Source organism: Erythrolamprus reginae, chromosome 3, assembly GCF_031021105.1.
Source record: "Erythrolamprus reginae isolate rEryReg1 chromosome 3, rEryReg1.hap1, whole genome shotgun sequence".
Lineage (NCBI taxonomy): Eukaryota > Metazoa > Chordata > Lepidosauria > Squamata > Dipsadidae > Erythrolamprus > Erythrolamprus reginae.
The window spans coordinates 93,713,859-93,734,071 of NC_091952.1; positions in this window are offsets into that span (position 1 = coordinate 93,713,859).

Genomic DNA, 20,213 nt, shown 5'->3' on the forward strand with positions numbered 1-20,213 from the left:
ATATGGCTCTATTATCTCAAATTTTCTCCATATCTCCTCCGACTCAATTTAAATGTATAGTTCAAAAGTTTTTTTAATAGGAAATGCCCTTTAAAAATAAAAAGAGGAAAAGTGAACCTAAACAAAAAACCCAAATGTTTCTAATATCAAATTCAAGGGGGAAAATAAAGCAACCCCCCCCCAACTAATAAAATTCTGAATTCAACACCTTAATACACCAAATTAGTAAACCCAATTAATAATTTTACATCCTTTTAATAAGTAATATATGTATATATATATAAAAAATAATATTACCCTATCCACTTGCAATATTAAAAAACAAAAAATGAGGAAAGCATGAAAAATAAAGAAAAAAATGGGAAAAAGAAAAAAAATAAGGAAATAAGGAAACAGAAGAGGGAAATAAGAACAGAAAATACACAAAAGGAAAAGATACAAAAAGAAGAAAGATGGGGGGAAAGGGGGGGAAAGGTTGTCCTTCTCCTCAGCTATATTCTTCCCAATATAACTATTATAATCTATATTTTTTTGAAGTTCAGGAATACACCTCTGAAATCATCCACTCTGCACCAATCCAAATCATACCTTATGCCCTATTCTAAATAAATTGCTGCATACCCAGCAGAATCTTCATGCCCTACAAAATCATGATTAACCTACTCTAATATTGTAACCATGTGCCCAGTGAAATCATCATGCCCTATTCTAAAAATAAAAAGAAAGAGTAAAAAAATTAAAAAGAATAATAAAAAGAAAGCACAAAAAGGAAACAGAAAAATCACTAAGAACCCAGTAAAATTGACCTCAAATTAGATCACCATATCCTATAGTGCTTTGTGGTTCATAGATGAACCAAACGGTCCTGCAAATCAATCATTATGCCCTGCTCTAGTTATATCGCTTCATACCCAGCGTCATCTTCATGCCCTAATCTATTTATATCACTGTAAACCCAGTGGAATCATCGTGCCCTAATCTAAGTGTCCTAGAAACAAGGTCTATTTTAATGCATTCTGCTTTAATCCCCTGCATTCTGAGAGAAAAAAAAGCAAAAGATAGAAAGGAAAAAGAAAAAACACCTTCTCTTTCTTTAAATCCAATTAGCTTACAATCTTTTATAAATTTGATTCCAAAAAAAGAGAGAAGAGAGAGAAAAAAAGATATTAACAATAGCAATAGCAATAGCAATAGCAATAGCAATAGCAATAGCAATAACAATAACAATAGATAATCATCATAATTCACCTTTTCTGATGAAATTCTATAGTTCCTGATTCTTGATTCCCACAGGTATATAAGATCCATCATCTTTGCTTGTTAATAGTACAATCCTATTAATTTATAACATTCATTCTAACTCTTGTTTTCCTTTTCTCTAACTCTGAATCACACACTCCCCTCAAGAGTTCCGTTATTTCATGACATCAGCTTTCCGTTTTTCACTCCATTACTTCAACATCTCCATAATTCAAGATTTCATTGTCCTATGATTTTCAATAAAAAAGAAAAAATATCAATTATTTCACCACCTCAATATTTCCTTTTTCACTTCATTATTTCATTATTACAATGATTCATAATTTCACTATCCCAAAATCTTAATAAAACAAAGTAAGTTTATATATCTAAATAATATCTTAATTTCATATGATCAAATATACGGTTTAAATTATTATTTTTAATTTGTAAATTTCCCCTTCCAATCAACAACCTATCTTCTAATTAATATTCATTCCCTTTGTAAATATAGTTGCCAGAATATATGTCAATTAAAAGCAAATTTCCTTAATTAATATTCTAATAACATTACATCATCTTCGGAGAGGGGCGGCATACAAATCTAATAAATTATTATTATTATTATTATTATTATTATTATTATTATTATTTAACTTAATTAATCCATCTAGAACATATGCTTTGTCATAAATTAAATCTTTCTCTTTCCAATTGCTGTTTTCAGTTGTCCATTCCATGTTGCTTAGTCCACTTTTCATAAAGAGCTCCATTCAATGCCTTAAAAAATCCAAGATATTCTTCAATTATATCAAACAAAGTTTTTTATTCTGCTGCCAATCATAAAGTCCTGTTTCAGCCAAACCACCAGTCAAATCCCATATAGCTTCTCACCAAATTTCTTTTGTTCCTTGTTCCCATGTTTCATTGATTCAATATTACCATAGCAGATTAATTTCAATCAAAATAGCAAATTTATCAGTCCAATTATTTAGTCCAATCCATATCTTGGATCTCAACATAATAGTCAAACAAATCATGTATACCTTCTTTCCATAGTTCCTTCATAGTATCACCATAATATTTCATCCCTCTGACCAAGCAGCATCTTTGTAGACGTAAGGAAAGGAAAGTAAAAACATTCCTCCATTCTTCTGGCATAAAATCCCAGAACTCTTTGCGATACCTCCACACAGCCAGGAAATGACGTACTTTTGGCCACACTGATCTCCATCTCCATTTGTTTTTGTTACCATAAAAAAAAGAAAGATACCACTTTCACATCTCTTCTTGTGCTCAGAACTCACCAGCATACCGCTTACTATTTCTTCACATCTTTTGTGCTTAAAATAGTTCTCTTTCCAGATGTCACCATTCTTCTTCATTCTCCTGCATTGTGTTGTCTCCCACGGCTAGAGTCAGCACAGGCATGATGGCCTGGCTGACCTCAAGCCACCGCCGGCGTGAGACTAGACCGGTTCGTCCAGCAAGGGTATGCCAATCCCCAGCTGGGCCTCCAGTAGCATCCCCTGTATCATGGGCCCAGTTCAAAAGAGCCAGAACTCCTGGATGGTGAGGATTCGGGGCTTCCCTCTAGAGAGCGAGGGAGCCCCATGGTGCCGTGGCTATTGACCCCGGCCTTCTCCCCAGTGAAAACTTTTTTAAAGGCATTCACTAGACATTTTGTTGAATATTATTATTATTATTATTATTATTATTATTATTATTATTATTATTAATTAGATTTGTATGCCACCCTTCTCCAAAGACTCGGGATGGCTAGTGCTCAATATGAGTATGAATGCTCAATATTTCATTTGCATATTCTGGCTTTCAGGCCAGTTCAAGAATGATAGAGAATAATCTAGTCAAAGTTCAGTTCTTTATTTGCTCCCAGGAAATGGACAGAAACTTGTCAAAGTAAATATTTGCTTCTCTCACCCGAATAGATACACCCTGGGAGGTTCTAGGGAGTGGCTACCCTACCTTTCTTCCTCTTTCTCCTATATGGCTCTGGACTGTGTTGCTTCTTGTCTTGTCCTGCTCTTTGCTCCCTCCTTCCTTGGAAACTGACACTCCATTGTAATACCATCACTAGTATAGGCACCATCCCTCACTGGCTGTTATTTTTAGATACATACAAATGTGTCCCAAAAGAAATTTTTTTTCTGTATAAAACTTTTTTGGTATTAATACGTTTACCTACAGATCTCTCTCCCAATGACATTCGTTCATTCATTTAGAGTACCTTTTGATATAACACTTGATCTGTTGTGTAGGAGGGAAGGTAATGTTTGGAATATATATATATATATAAACTGTTAAATCCAGAAGTTTCTGTAACCAGGTAAAATAGTTAAGCAGTTGTTGTTAAGCAAAAGTCACTATGTTCAGAAAGGACTGTTTACTTGCCTCTGATTGGCCGCTTGGCTTTGGCGCCAAACTGAAGGAGCTGTCAGGCGTCGCTTGTTGCCGGGCGAAAGTTTTGTGTGCTACCGGGCTTACGCGTCTCCTGTCAGATTCATTCCGGAGTGAAAGTAAGCCGCGGCTGTTAGTCTCCTGTTGAGAATAAAGCGTTTTAACACATTGCCGTTTACTCGGATCATTTCATTGGCGACGAGGGTCTTGAGGACAGATTTTTCTCATTAAGTCAATATGTCTACCCCGTCAATCATACAGCCGCCGGAGCTTTTTGACTCTGAACGGTCAACCTGGACTGCCTATATGGCAAAATTTGAAATTTTTCTTGAAGCAGCCGGCATGCAAGATGCCGCTGACAGCCGCAAAAGGGCTTTATTCCTTAACTATTGCGGCACTCAAATTTTTGAGCTGGCGGGCACCTTGACAGACCCGGAGCCTGCAAATTCGGTCTCTTGGCAAATTCTAAAAGACAAGTTAGCCACTCATTTCAAACCCACCAAGCCCCCTAGGGTTTACCGGCACCAGTTTTCCCGCACGGCCCAAGCCGAAGGGGAAACAATTAATCAGTTCGCAACTCGCCTCAGAACGATATTGGCAAAATGTCAATTTGAAAACCCTGAGGCTAGATTGACGGATGCCATTATCTTCGGCATGAAGAATGTCTCCATCCATAACAAGCTCTTAGCGACTGAGGATTCTACTCTTCAAGACGTTATCAAAGCTGCTCAGACAGCTGAAGTGGCAGAATCTGCTGCCGCTGAATTAAAATCAAATGACAAGCTGTCAACTGTCTGCAAACTGACTGCACATCCTCGCGCACAAGTCAACTCTTCTTTAGATTACTACACCTCTGATTTTGATGCCCAGGACGATGACTGCTGCCAGATTCGAGGACCCCCTTCCCGGCAACTTCGTCAAAACTTCCCTGCTTGTGCTGGATGCCGAGGTCAACATCCACGTTCCAGATGTCCCTTCAAGGACGCATTCTGCCGCCGCTGCGACAAACGGGGCCACATTGCTGCTGTATGCCGTGCCTCTCTGCCTGATGACATCTCGGGAAACCAAGACCTGCTGCCAACTTTCCCTACCCAGCGTTCTTACCGGCCATTCCAGCAACAGGGACGGGGAAACCGGAGACCGTGGTACAACCGAGGTAACCATGCAAGCCCTGCTTCTGCAACTACTCCTTCTTCCCTTAATAAAATTATTGTCCCTCTTTTGTTAAATCAACATCCCTGCCACATGGAACTCGATACGGGCTCCAAATATACTCTGATGCCGTGGCACAAGCTAAGACTTTATTTACCTGACTTATCTCGAGACTCTTTACTGCCATCGGATATTGTTATCAAAGACTTTCAGGGACACCCAATTAGTGTGTTGGGTACTACTAGAGTGCCTATCACTTTTAAAAATGTGCAACATAAGTTGCCTCTATTAATAGTTGACGGGGCAAATCATTCTTTGTTGGGTTTAAATTGGATGGCTCCCTTAGGATTAGCCATCACCGGTATTCACAAAATAATTGCGCCAAGCACACCTGATTTTGTGCAAGAGTTTCCAGATGTGTTTAAACAAGGATTGGGAACATATAAGGGACCCCCAATCTCCTTCTCCTTAGACCCAGCCATACCCCCCTTGAGATTGAAACCACGGAGGGTTCCTCTGCCCTTGCTTGACAAATTGGATGCCCAATTGGACAAACTCCAATCTCAAGGCATTTTGGTTCCTATTGAACACGCTCCATGGGAGAAACCTATCGTAACCCCCCTTAAACCAGATGGATCTCTGCGGGTTTGTGCAGATTACAAATCTACTTTGAATAAGGCATTGCAGCACAACTCTTATCCAATTCCAGTTGTGCAGCACTTGCTGCACACTTTAGGGTCTGGGAAGGTCTTTGCGAGGTTGGACCTTGCCCAGGCATACCAGCAGCTCCCCGTTGATGAAGCCACTTCTTTAGCCCAGACAATAGTTACCCACAGAGGCGCCTTCAAATGCACACGCCTGCAATTTGGCATTAGTGTAGCCCCCGGTATTTTCCAGAGACTGATGGAACGCTTACTATGGGGGCTTAAGGGGGTAATCCCTTACTTCGATGATATTTTAATTTGTGGGGACACAAGGGACCAATTACACTCTAGAATCCGGCAGGTGTTGACCAGGTTACAAGCTAAAGGGTTAAGGCTTAAGCCTGACAAGTGTGTATGGGGAACTCCGTCTGTAGATTTCCTAGGCTTCAAAATAGATGCAGCAGGGATTCACCCCACTGATGACAAGATTAGGGCCATTAGGGACGCACCTGCTCCCACCTGTAAAACAGAGCTACAAGCCTTTCTGGGGTTATTGAATTTTTACTCGGTTTTCCTGAAGCAAAAAGCCTCTGCAGCTGAGCCGCTTCATAGACTTCTCCACAAGGAGGCGCAATGGCAATGGGGTGATACAGAACAGAAATCTTTCAATGCTGTCAAACAACTCTTGACTTCACAAAGTGTGGTCGTTCAATATAGTCCCACGTTACCCCTTAGGCTCACATGCGACGCTTCTCCATATGGGGTGGGTGCAGTCCTAGCCCATCTATTACCCACTGGTCAATAGGCACCTATAGCATACTTCTCCAGGACATTATCCCAGGCTGAACGAAATTATGCCCAAATTGATAGGGAGGCTTTAGCATTAGTGGCAGGAGTTAAAAAATTCCATAATTATTTGTTGGGACGGCCCTTCCAATTGATCACCGACCACAAACCGTTGCTGGGATTATTAGCCACTGGGAAGCCTACCCCTCCATTCATGTCCCCCCGCATGTCAAGGTGGGCTATATTCTTAGCTGGCTACGACTATGTTCTAGTGCATAAAGGTGGCTCTCAAATTAATCATGCTGATGGCTTGAGCCGCTGCCCATTGGGCCAACAGGTGGTAGACCTAGCCCCTGCAGGGGATGTCCTCCTAATAGACATAGGCACACCATCCCTGGTGACAGCTAGAGAGGTAGCCAAGGAAACCAAACTTGACACAGTATTAGGAAAAGTCCTACACTATATTCTGAAGGGATGGCCAGCTAATGGGGATGACCCCATAGTGGGTGAGTTTAAAACAAAACGATTGGAACTATCGGTTATGCATGAATGTGTGTTATGGGGTGATAGGGTAGTTATCCCCCATTCCCTAAGGCCACAGGTGATGCAGGTGATGCATCAAGGGCACCCTGGGGTGGTCAGGATGAAGGCCTTGGCAAGGGGATATTTATGGTGGCCAGGGCTGGACAGGGCTATCGAGGACTGGGTTGCCACATGTAAGCCCTGTCAGGAGACAAGACCAAATCCCCCCAAAACCACCCCTGCACAGTGGGACACCCCTCGGGGGCCTTGGTCAAGAATACATATTGACCTAGCAGGGCCAGTGAACAATAACATGTTCTTAATAGTGGTGGACGCATACTCCAAGTGGCTGGAAATATTGTTACTAGGGTCCACTACAACTACATCAGTGACAAATGTATTACGTAAATTGTTTGCGACACATGGGTGTCCAGATGTTCTAGTTTCAGACAATGGCCCCCAATTTACTTCCAGGGAGTTTGAAATGTTCCTAGCCCAGTTGGGGGTGAAACATGCCTTAGTCTCAGCCCACGCAGCGTGGGCTAATGGGATGGCGGAAAGATATGTTCGTGTGGCCAAAGAGGCCATCAAAAGGTCATCCCCAGGGGAAATTCAAGGTAGATTGGACACTTTCCTTCTCATGCAAGATATCACACCGAGTATGACTACAAATAGAAGCCCTGCTGAATTACTTATGGGGAGGAAGTTGAGGTCACCTTTGGATAGGCTGCACCCAGCGTATGTCCAGTTAAAAGCTGTAAATGTCACAACTCCGGAACGCTCGGTATGTATAGGTCAAAATGTGTATGTTAAAAATTTTGACAAGGGCAGACTTTGGGAGAGTGGATTAGTCACCGAACAAACAGGTCCAAAAACATATACAATTGCATTAACTGATGGCCGCCTCTGGAAGAGGCACATAGATCGCATAAGGGGGAGAATTGAATCTGCCATTATAAGGAACAATATGGCTACCCTAGGTAATGGGGCCTCTCCTCCTTCACACCCCACAGGAAATTACTCAAGACCTACTAGGAACCAGGAACAAATAGACTGGGACTTAGCTGGATTCAATAGCCAAGTCAGCGCAGCTGCAGCTCAGCCAGGCTCCAGCCATGGGGTTGCTGGACAGTCACACCCGGAAGAGCCATCTTCTTCGGTGGATACCCAGGCACCCAGAAGACCTGCACGTCTGGACGAATTTATTACATACCTATCTGAGTGAACATCTGTAATAAACCAACCAGAAGGGGGAGGGATGTTAAATCCAGAAGTTTCTGTAACCAGGTAAAATAGTTAAGCAGTTGTTGTTAAGCAAAAGTCACTATGTTCAGAAAGGACTGTTTACTTGCCTCTGATTGGCCGCTTGGCTTTGGCGCCAAACTAAAGGAGCTGTCAGGCGTCGCTTGTTGCCGGGCGAAAGTTTTGTGTGCTACCGGGCTTACGCGTCTCCTGTCAGATTCATTCCGGAGTGAAAGTAAGCCGCGGCTGTTAGTCTCCTGTTGAGAATAAAGCGTTTTAACTCATTGCCGTTTACTCGGATCATTTCATAAACCACTTGCACATTAGACTTAAACCTGTTGCTTACACAGTAACAGTTCCAATGAAATTTAAGGAACTTGATTTTGAGTAGCCAGCTGACAAGCCAGTGCACCTTTAAGAGTACTCAAAACAGTCATACCCTCTTCTGTGAAAGGTGAAGATGAAGCCAAGGTTTTGTTTTTTTTCACAAATCTTGTCTAGAAGGACCCTCAAGAAAGAAATTACTTAAGATTGAAAGCCCTAAAAAAACTGAAATAAATAAACCAAAGTTGGCACAGAATGTTTGTTCCCATGAGGGATTTCTTTTACATAGTTTATTTATTTGGGTGGGGGTGGGGGTGGATAGATGTATATCTTGGGTCTGCAAATCTCATCCTTCCTTTGTTATCTTCCTTAAAATAAATGTCCTTTGTTTTGATTATTACTTCTGTATTGGATTTGATCTACTTCCACGCAATCCATGGTTAAAAGATTTTTTTAAAATAGAATCCTTTATTCAAATATTTCTGGAGAAAGGTGACTTCCTGTTTTACCTATTCTATCAGGATTCCAGGTGAACAACTATGTCCTTAATTGGAGATATCCACAGGCTGTATTTGGAGGTCAAATAAAAAGAGGGAGAGCAGGGTCATGGAGACACGAACAAAGTTTGGTGAGCTTTGATTGTGTGGTAATATCTGCCATTTTGACATTGTTTTCTTCCAATTGTAAATGCTGCAGTTCCTATTCAATACAATAACAATACAGTAGTACCTCTAGATACGAGCTGCTCCACATGCGAGTATTCCAAAATACGAGCCACGAGGGGAGAGAAATTTTTCGAGACGCGAGCTCAAATTCGGGATACGAGCCGAGCGTCCACTAGGTGGCGCAAGAATCCTTGCTTCTGGTTATCTCGGAGGGGAAAAACAAAGTCTAAAGCTATTTGTCCCAGATACAAGTTGTTCGACATACAAGCTCCCTTCTGGAACGAATTAAACTCATATCTAGAGGTACTACTGTAGTACTTAGACTTACTGGTATATACCACTTCACAGTGCTTTACAGTTCTCTCTAATCAGTTAACAGAGTCAGCATATTGCCACCAACAATCTGCGTAATCATTCTACTGACCACGGAAGGATGAGTCAACCTTAAGCCTGTGAGAATTGAACTGCTTGCTGTAGGCAATCAGCAAAAGTAGCCTGCAGTACTCCATTCTAACCATTGCGCCACCATGGTTGTTAATACTTAAATGAGCGTTAGTGAAATTACTTCTTCAGGAGAATCTGAATAGCAGTCATACTCTGGTTACTCATTCCTGCCTCAAGTGAAAGATTGGTGCAGGAAGAAAAGAAAGTATATAAGAAAGCAAAGTGTCCAAGATGGATCCTAAGTTATTTTAGGTTCTGATCTAACTCACTTCTTGCTTCAGTAATACCTGGCCGGTGCTTCACTCCCCGGCCCATTTTGCTGCAGGGCCAGGGAGACACGGCCCTCCGGCGTAGCCGCCATCTTGGGGGCCGAGATCTCACGAGATTTCGCGAGATCTCGGCCATTTCCTGATGCATCGGCCATGGCTGATGACGTCGTTGGGGGCAGAGCCTGCCAGCCCTATAAAAAGGGCTGTGCAGGCTTGGGGCCTCCTTTTTGCCCCACGACGACAGAGCGAACACCCACCCGCCCTCCCTATCTTTCAGTGTGCCACTGTGGGTCGCCCTTAGGGAGCCGAATAGGAATTTTTGGTGGTCTCAGTATTTTCTGCTACCGTTTTTTCACCTATTCCACACTGCGATGACGGACATGCAGTTAGGGGGTGCTTCGCACCCTGCTTAGGCTAATTGGCTTGCCTTTGGTCATTTGGGTAGGCAGGTTAGGGGCAGAAAACTGGGTGGTGTTTAGCAACTGCGTGTTCTCCGTTGGGCATCTTTGGGGATGATTGACAGGTTCTCTCCAAAGGCTCATGGTGGCTACCCGACCTGAGCAATTGGGGGGAACCTGTCTTTGGGTCCCGCCCATTTCTTCCCCCTTTTAGGGGTAAGACGGTGAGACCTCCCACATGCAGGTGCATGGCAGAGATCCAGGTGAGGGTGGGGCCCTTCACCTAGGTCCGCATGGAGTTGCCCCGGAAGTTTTTCTGACATCATTTTCCGCCCCGGAAGCAATTGTTTGACCCTGCGGTCCTTGTTAGGGTTATAGTTAAATTTATGCTAATTTAATGAATAAATTATGCAAATTTAATTAATAAAAATGACCCATTTTAAATCCAGCTCTTTGTGTCTGTGTTGTTACTCCGCCTCTGCTGCAATACCCAATATGCAGTGCTGGACCTTATAAAATGCTTCCCTGAGACATTATGAAGTGCACAGAAAACCTTTTTCCTTACAAGAACTGCAGGCAAGCTGGAAGGAAAAGTAGAAGACATTTGAAATATTACTACCCACATACATCTCTCACTGAGAAATGAAGTGAAGTGTCATTTGCATTTTGCAGATCTCCAGCCCTTCAACTTGGGAAACATTACCTGACACAGTGTCTGTGCTCACTTCCCATTAAACTCAATGGCATTTCACTTTCACTTTAATTAAAAAGCACTCACTACAGAGAAAGATTTGTGAATGAATGTTTATATCTAAGGCAGCTGGCAAAGGACCTGCAGCTATAATACAATTGTGCCTGGTGGAACCAGGGAGGAAAAGCAGGATGTAGAAGATTGGAGCAGAGACCTTTTAAAAATGAACATGTTGTAAATAATCAGCCCCATTCACACTTGTGCATGATATAAAACAAAGTCAATTTCAGTACCTTGGTGGCATTTAATAAACCACTTTACTTTATTCTCCTGCTTTATGGGATCACCAGAACCTCTCCAAGGAATTGCAAAGCCTTTCAATTGCAAGGTAAAAAATTCATTACGACAGTTTTTCAATATTTTGTTATTGTTTGACCTACAGATTAATATGTCTCTCTAGAATTTGCATGTCCCCTATTGTCTAAGAACAAATTACTGTGCAATAAATGTTGTCAAAGTAAGAGCAACTCATATTTTTTCTTTCTTTAAAAAAACTTTTTGTTGTTGTTTTGCTTTATAGTAATGACTGACTTGCCTCAGCAGAAATGTAAGTATGATTAATGTTTAGATTGTAATAACTGCTAGATTGTGTTTTCTTTTTTTCTTTTTAGGAGTGTTATGCATCACTTTTTCTAATGGCTCAACTGCTGAGTATTGACAAGATAGTGCCCAAATCCATGGCTGTTGTTCAATAAGAGAAAAAGAGGAAACCACACTCTACAGAAACTCAGAATTGGTAGTAGAAGACAATTTCCACCAAAAATGAGGAGGAGGGGGAGGAGGAGGAGGAGGAGGAAGAGGAGGAGGAGGGAAATTTACATATCAACAACAACAAACATACCAGCACAAGCAAATTGCACCATATTTTTATGGTTTGGGTGTCCATGATGATTAATTTCTCTTGAAATGTACAGTATTTTGAAAAAGAGAAAGAAGAAACAATGTCCAAATGAGTGCAAAGTCCATACCCTCCCAATTGGCCCACAAGCTAAGATTCCTTGCAATATATTGTATGTATGTAACATCAAATATTTATTAAGCAGTAGACAAAAACTGTCTGTGATGATTCATAATGAACTGGGCCTTTCTAAATACTTTTAGAGAAGGTGGAAAGTAAGAAGGATGAGAAATCCTTTACATTTTTCCAAAACCATGAAAAGACTTGCATGAGGGGAAAAAGCCAGCTGTTATCCAACTTTCCCACATTTTTGCTTTAAATTGGGAAAGACATGTGTTGTGATTCCGTCTGAGGCCCCTCAGGGAACGGCTGATCTTCTGTCGGTTTCCTGCTCAGAGGGGGAGGATGAGGAACAGGAGGTGCAGGCAGACGAGGAGGAGGAATCCCAGGCTGAGGAAGAGGGGGAACAGCCAGAGGCCCCCGAGAGGGAGCTCTCCCCAGCAAGCAGCCTGGATTCCTTAGAGGAAAATGCACAAGCAATAATCGATCTGCGACAGAGAAGAGCAACACAAAGAAGGGACCAATTAGCCAGGTACTTTCAGCACTAAAGAGGCAACAGCTGGGTTTGGGTGTGGTGCTCTCTGGAAAGGCTAAAAGGCAGACCCACCCTTCCTGGCTTGTGGAGTATTATCTTTGGGAGTCCTGGGACCTGGCTGTGATCTTTGGCGTCTTGGAATTCTGGTTTGTGACTTTGAATACTGAAACCTTGGGGGGGAAAGGTGGGGGTCTTATGCTCTACAGTGGTGGGTGTGCCAGCAAGAAGTTTGCTGTATTGTCTGGACATCAGGACTCTGCTGTAAAGTCTCCTAGCCTGCCTGTTGGGAAGAACAGGTTTTTCTCTGTGTTTATTTTTTAAGCTATAAAGTACTTTTGCTTTTACCAGCGTGTCTGGCTGTTTTTTCCAGTTGGTGTTGAGGTCTGGGGGAACCCAGACAGAACAACATGTAGGCATAGCTTTTGGAATATGCTTGAACTTCTGCATTATCTGTGAAAATGTTAGTAATTATATCAAGAACCACAACAAAATCTACATTTCCCAGGTACATCGTACCTCCCCCAAAACTAGGCAACCCTATTTTTACCTATTTTTATTTTATTTTATTGCCATGCAATTGGTTCCATTTAAAAAAACGGGAGAAGAAAAACAGCATATCTAAACCAGGAATGTTGGTAACACTGAGTAGAGATTATGGGATTTCCAATCTTGGCATATTTACTGCAACAGAAGATTTAGAAACTGAGGTAAAATTTGAGAAGGATTTAGACTCATCTTCCAATATCCCATTAAATTTGGTTCAATAGTGTTTGGGGGGTATTTTCAAATTCCCCATTTTAAAATTCCTTCAATCCATGATATTTGTTCTCACTGTCATTTAGTCTGACATGATTTTAAGGGCTATCTCAGCCCTCGGAGGTAATGCAGTAATGGGGAGAAATAAGGTTAAAAAGGAGAGAAAAGGGAAAAGATAAAAATAAATGGAGAGGTTGTAGAAGCTGCAAGGATCAGTGACTGCTGAAAAGCAGAGAATTCAGAGAAGTAACCTGAATATGTTTGCAACAAATACAAAAATTCACGAGATCTGGGAGATGCCTCCTGACACCAGGAAGATGACTTGAAGACTAGCATCAATCCATCTTGAATCTGTTGAAGCTTGGATGGCAGAAAAGAACACTTCTCATTAGTTGTTGTTTACCCTCTTGAAACCAAAAAGAAGTAATGTTGTGTCACTGGTGAATTTGCAATTTGCAGGGATCTCAACAAAAACTTAAGGAGGTTGACTGACATAACAATGTGAACAATTCACATAGGAAAGAGCACAATGTTCTCTTCTCTATGTGACTTGTTCTGCTTTCTGGTGGAACAGGTCTTCTTGCCAAATAGATAGGCCAATCTTGCCATTTAGAAAGCTGTTCACCTTTTTTTACAGCAGCTATGGCTGATAACAAAAAAATAAATAAAGCTCCAGATGGAACAGACTTCCTCCGGCTTCTGCTTTCTTCGGTGCATATAAAGAACAGATCGCTTCTTTAACTTTTTATTGACAAGGTTGGAAATCTAAGAGATAGTGGTCATCGAAGTAGCTCATGTTCAATTGAGAATCGTAGCAAGTGGGAATTAAGAGGGTGCTTAACTCTTTCTTGAAGTGGCATTTAAAAAGAGTTTCTTCTTGGCTCAACCATTCCCACAGGAATATTTATATCATGCTTCTGCACAGATCTCTGTTCAAAACTGTGACAACTTTGAGTTTTGAAGGACTTACAAATTCCTACATGCATAACCTGTCACTTTAAGTGGTTTTAGAGGTACCGTGGAAGTAAAATATGCTCACATAGTTATTATTCCCTTTGTGGAAACCAAAGAATTATTGGTTTGAGGTGAGGGGAAGTAAGGTGAAAAACATAGATGACTGAAATACCTCTCCAAGGGTTGCCAGCTTTTGTCTCATACTGTTCTCTTGTACATCACCAAGATGGAGTGTACGTTTGAGAACACTTTTCAACCACATCCTTGCATATGTCATTAAAAGTCAAGAATTGAGAAGTCATGTTAGCAATAATTATTTTCAGTAAAAAGTCCTCCAGGCAGTCGGTAGATGAAAATGCACATAAATGTTTTGATTCCATTCCCTGTTTGTTTGTTTTTTAAGAGATTTGACCTCATTTGAACTGAAGTGTTTCCAAGGTAGGAAAGAATTCTTGAAAAATGTCAGGAGGTTAGAAAGATTTTGTCCATCACTATATTGCATGAAGAAAAATAAAAAAGCGGACAACCCTACAATAAAGTTAGATAATAACATAGAAACGTAGAAACGTAGAAACGTAGAAACGTAGAAGATTGACAGCAGAAAAAGACCTCATGGTCCATCTAGTCTGCCCTTATACAATTTCCTGTATTTTATCTTAGGATGGATATATGTTTATCTCAGGCATGTTTAAATTCGGTTACTGTGGATTTATCATGTCTGCTGGAAGTCTTCTGGAAGTTTGTTCCAAGCATCTACTGCTCTTTCAGTAAAATAATATTTTCTCACGTTGCTTCTGATCTTTCCCCCAACTAACCTCAGATTATTCTCCCCTTGTTCTTGTGTTCACTTTCCTATTAAAAAACCCTTCCCTCCTGGACCTTATTAAACCCTTTAACATGTTTCAATCATGGCCCCCCCTTTCCCTTCTGTCTTCCAGACTATACAGATTGAGTTCATTAAGTCTTTCCTGATAAGTTGTATGCTTAAGACCTTCCACCATTTTTGTAGCCCATCTTTGGACCTGTTCAATTTTGTCAATATCTGAACACAGTATTCCAAACGTGGTCTTACCACCATGTATTGTTACAGTTATAACAATTGTTATACAGTTATAAACAATTGTTACAGTTATAACAACTGTAATTAAATTGGCATCTACAGCAGAAGTGGGTTCCTGCTGGTTCAGACCAGTTTTATAGAACTGGTAGCAGTAATTTCCCTCCACTCACCAAACTGGAAATGACTCATGTCTTCCACATCCCTGAACCAACTCCCACGGCTGTGCCATTGGTGCTGCATTCTTGTTTTTTACTTCTTGTTATGGTTCAGCCTGAAGCCGATCAGGCTGCGTCTTTGCTGGCACCATGCCCGGAGGAGGATGAAAGTGAAGAGGAGGGGGCTGAGCAGTCGGACGGGGAAGAGTATATTCAGGAAGGTGACGAGGAAGAACAGCATGAGAGCCCTGGGGAGGGGCTCTCCCCAGCCAGTAGCTTGGAGTCACTAGGGGATGAAGCTCAAGCTGTCATTGACATGCGACAGAGACATTCAGATCAAAGGAAGGAGCAATTGAAGAAATACTATCAGCAGTGAATTAGGAACAGCTGGGCTTGGGTGTGGTCCTCATTAGCAGGGAAAGGGTATATAAGGCAGGCCAGCCCTTGAAGCCATGTGGAGTATTGTCAGTTTGGAGTTGCGGTACCCTGTCTTGTTTCTTGGCGTCTCTGTTCCTGGCTTGTGGCCCAGCAGTTTGGAAAACCCGTGGGAGGTGTATATCTGCTATCTACAGCCTCATCTTGGCAGCAAGAATCCTGTATTGCTGCATGAACTATTGCCTTCATGGATATATTTGGAGTTCCAGTGTTTTCCTGCTTTGTAAGAACATTTTCTGTTAGTTTTATTTCTCTTGAACTTTATAAACTGCATTTGCATTGCACCGGTGTGTCTGGCTTATCTTTTTGGGTTGGTCATAGCTTCCGGAGTGACCCAGACAGAACACTTCTGTACATGCTCATAAGCTGTTTTTTACTTCTGTGTATGTGCAGAAGCTGGGTTGTGCATACTCATGCCTGTACATCGTGTCGGGAAATAAATTGACAGCAATGATCTACAGGAATCATTTTATTTTACCAATGAAGAATATACAGACACAAACTGAGCATTTAAAAATCAGGGTTATCAGGAACAGAAGGGTAATCTTGGGGGAAGGTGCAAAGACTGTGAGAAGCAAGCAAGAAACATGCTTACTATGCATCAGACTGTCTGCATGGTGAATCTCGTGGGCAAATCTATATTGTAGGCTTAAGTGGGTTTAAACATTACTTTCCCTTCTCAAGGATTCCTGGGAATAGCAGTCCATGAAATGGGACTAAGAATGTCTAAGAGATAATGCCAGTTTCTTAAATTGAGTCTGTCATTTGGGAGAAAATATAACACTTTAACTGATGTGAGTAGGTATGTAGATGAGCTGACAATTATGGAACTGCAAGAATGGAATCAAACCTTTAATGATCAGAATGAAAGGAAATGAAGACATAATCTCCTAAAATAGAATAACTGAGAAGCTTGTCAAGAGTGAAGGCAGCATATGTTGAAGACAGATGTAATATAAGAGCATGTGAACATGCCAACTCTCTTTATATCCTCATATCACTCCGGCATGTTGAAAGCCTAATTAAATTAGACATTTTCTTTTGCACTTTCTATCTAGCCTGATTCTGTTTGAGGGGAAGAAAAGAAATTACTTGGGTTGTGGTTGTGGTTGTTTTCTGTCTCCCCCCCCATCCCATCATTGGAAAGTCAAAGGTGAGGAGAGGTTTATGGGAATGTCCTGCCTTTTATTGTTCAGTCACCTCTTCTGTGGTTTGTAACTGCACCTCTCATTTATCAAGTGAGTCCAGAGGGAAGACACAGAAAATAGCCCGCTATTATCTCTTTTTTGGTATGTACTAAAGTCCTAACACTTTAAGGCTGACCACAAGATGTGAATGGATGATTCACCTTACCCACATGGTTATTAAATCTTGTTTATTTTACTGAAAGAGTAGTAGATCCTTGGAACAAACTTCCAGCAGACGTGGTTGGTAAATCCACAGTAACCGAATTTAAACATGCCTGGGATAAACATATATCCATTGTAAGATAAAATACAGGAAATAGTATAAGGGCAGACTAGATGGACCATGAGGTCTTTTTCTGCCGTCAGTCTTCTATGTTTCTATATTTCTATGTTTAATATTTGTATTTAAAATCATTTTATGTTATATTTAGCAGAGCTTTTGGGAAGTTTTGGGCTTTTTTATTCTCTAACCAATGAAGTGACCATATATTAGTCATTCTCAGATATGTTGAAATCCCTATTTGGTCACTTGTTTGCCGTAGCACAAATGCATATAACTCAGATGTAAAATAATTCTTATTTCAGTTAAAACATGCTTTGTGGGTTGAGCAGAGGGTTGGTATAGAAGAACCCACAAAAGAGTAGCTGCTGTGGCCTAGAGGTGGAGGTTGTGAGTTTGATCCTAAGTAGAGGCAGATGTAGGGTCTCTGCTTGGCAGGGGGTTGGACTAGATGACCTGCAAGGTCTCTTCTGTTACTCTATTAAAGCATATTAAACGATCAATGTCCCTGCCAACTCTGTTATTCTACAGCTTTGTTTCCCCCCATTTCTCTTCTTTTATCTATGGCTTGAATATATAGCAACACCACAGCCATGTGCTGTTGCAGGATATGCCTTTTTCTCCCCTAAATATCTTTTTCTTTGAGAAGTTGCTTTTCAAATACTTATAATGTGTATTTCCATAATAAAAAACCTCCCAAAGATGATTTACAAGAATATTTAAAGCATGCACACCAGCCAATTGTGCATCAGATGCTGGCAGGAAACATAGTTGAGCCTCTCTTATAGATTTTAAGTTAGCGTCCATCACTGTCAACATATATGAGTGGAAAACAGTATCCAGACGTGGATACTAAAGCCTCCTGGAAGCGAGAGATTCTCTGGTGACACTGCTTTAGATTATTATTTTTGGCAATATCTAACCTCTTAAAGGCAATCATGAGTTGCCTCTCATGAATTTTTCAACATCCTGCTTTTTTCCCCTAACCATTCTGATCCTTTCTTTGTCTTTGTTTCTATCATTATGCCACGTCTATAATCCCACTGCGGCCTGTTCGAGTAGAATTAGAGCAGCACTTAATTACTAGAACTAGGAATGACAAATATCGTCGTTTTTATCTGGTTGATCTTATATAAGTAGCTCAGTGGATGAATCTGAATAATTTGAAATTGTAACTTAACATCTTGCAAGGTATTGAAAGGCTGGATATAACACAACAGCTATATTTACTGTTTCCATTCTCCATCCTACCCTGTATGTTTACTATCAGAAAAACTAAGCTTGTTCCTTAAGAAATCATTTCTTATTTCTTCTTTTTTGTCTTCATCTTTCCATCTTTCTTTGATTTCTATATTGATATTGCTAATAGATATAATAAAGTTATTATGAGATGCAAATTTATTTGGAAGCTCATTTTTTTAATGAAAGGGGAAAAAGAAAATAATATCTGATCACTATTAAAGAGTTTAGAGGAATATACTCCCAATTTCCTATTTCTATTTAGTTATGTGAGTACCATGCCATGTGCACTAATCAAAGAGATGGCAAGAAAGTAGGGGCAGTTCGGCACAACACATGTTATGTAAACACAGGGTCAACCAAAATGGACTTAAATATCTATAAACCAATGCACAGAGCATGAGGAATAAACAGGGTGAATTAGAAATTCAAGTAAATGAGGAAAGGTATGATATAGTTGCCATAACACAAACTTGGTGGGATGAAACTGACAAATGGAATATACAGCTAGATGGACTTCGCTTTCCGCAAGAGTATTAAGACTCATCTATGTTCCCAGGCCTGGGGCAATTAGATCTTGCCCCCCTGACCAATAAATGTGATGCATGGTGTGATTGGCTTGTCTGATTGAGTAATATATAGGTTTTTTATCTGTAGTTTTTTAATGTATTAGATTTGTTTTGTACATTTTGTTTCTATATTTATTCTGTGAGCCGCCCCATGTTTTCGGAGAAGGGCAGCATACAAATCTAATTAATAATAATAATAATAATAATAATAATAACAACAACAACAACAACAACAATAATAATAATAATAATAATAATAATAATAATAATAATAATAGAAACAGACCAAATAAAAGAAGAGGTAGAGTTTCACTACATATAAAAAATAACTACATCTCCACAGAAACAGAGCACAAAAATAATGAAAATCATCTTGAATGCATTTAGGTCAATATAAAGGGGAGACAAAATGGCATTGCCATAGATCTATACTATAGCCTACCCAACCAAATAGAGGAAGTAGATGAACTTTTTGCTAGTCTAAGGTATGTAGGAAGCACATCACAATAGTAATGGGGGATTTTAACTACCCTGACATCAACTGGGAAACAAACTCTGCACCAAATGGAAGATAAAACAAGTTCCTAACAAACCTAGCAGACAACTTTGTTACCCAAAGAGTAGAGAACGGAACAAGGGAATCAGCCATATAGGATTTAATTGTCACTAATTAAGATGAAATGATAGAAGGTGTTGAGGCTACAGGAACATTGGAGGCAAGTGATCATGCAATATTGGAATTCAACATTATGCAAACACAAACAGTAGAACAAGGTCAAACTAGAGTCTTGGACTTTAAGAGACTTAATTGCAATAAACTTAGAAAGAACTTGGGAAAGATTCCATGGATGAGAATCCTCAAGGGGAAAACAACTCAAGAAAACAACTCAATGAAGAAGAAAAATAATAGGTCCCAAAAGAAACCAGCATAGCTGCATAAAGAACTCTCTGACAAATTGAAAGACAAAAAGGACAAGTATAAAAAGTGGAAATAAGGGGAAATAACTAAGACAGAATACTAGCAAATAGTCCAAACCTATAAAGATGAAGTGAGGAAAGCTAAATCTCACAATGAACAAAGGCTTGTGATAAAAGTAAAAAGTAACAAAAAAGCTTCTTGCAACATATTATTTAAAAAAAAGTCAAGGAAACAAATGATCCATTGCAGGGAGAAAGTGGCAAGAAGGTGACAAGCAACAGAAAGCAGAAGTACTTAACACATGTTTTGCAT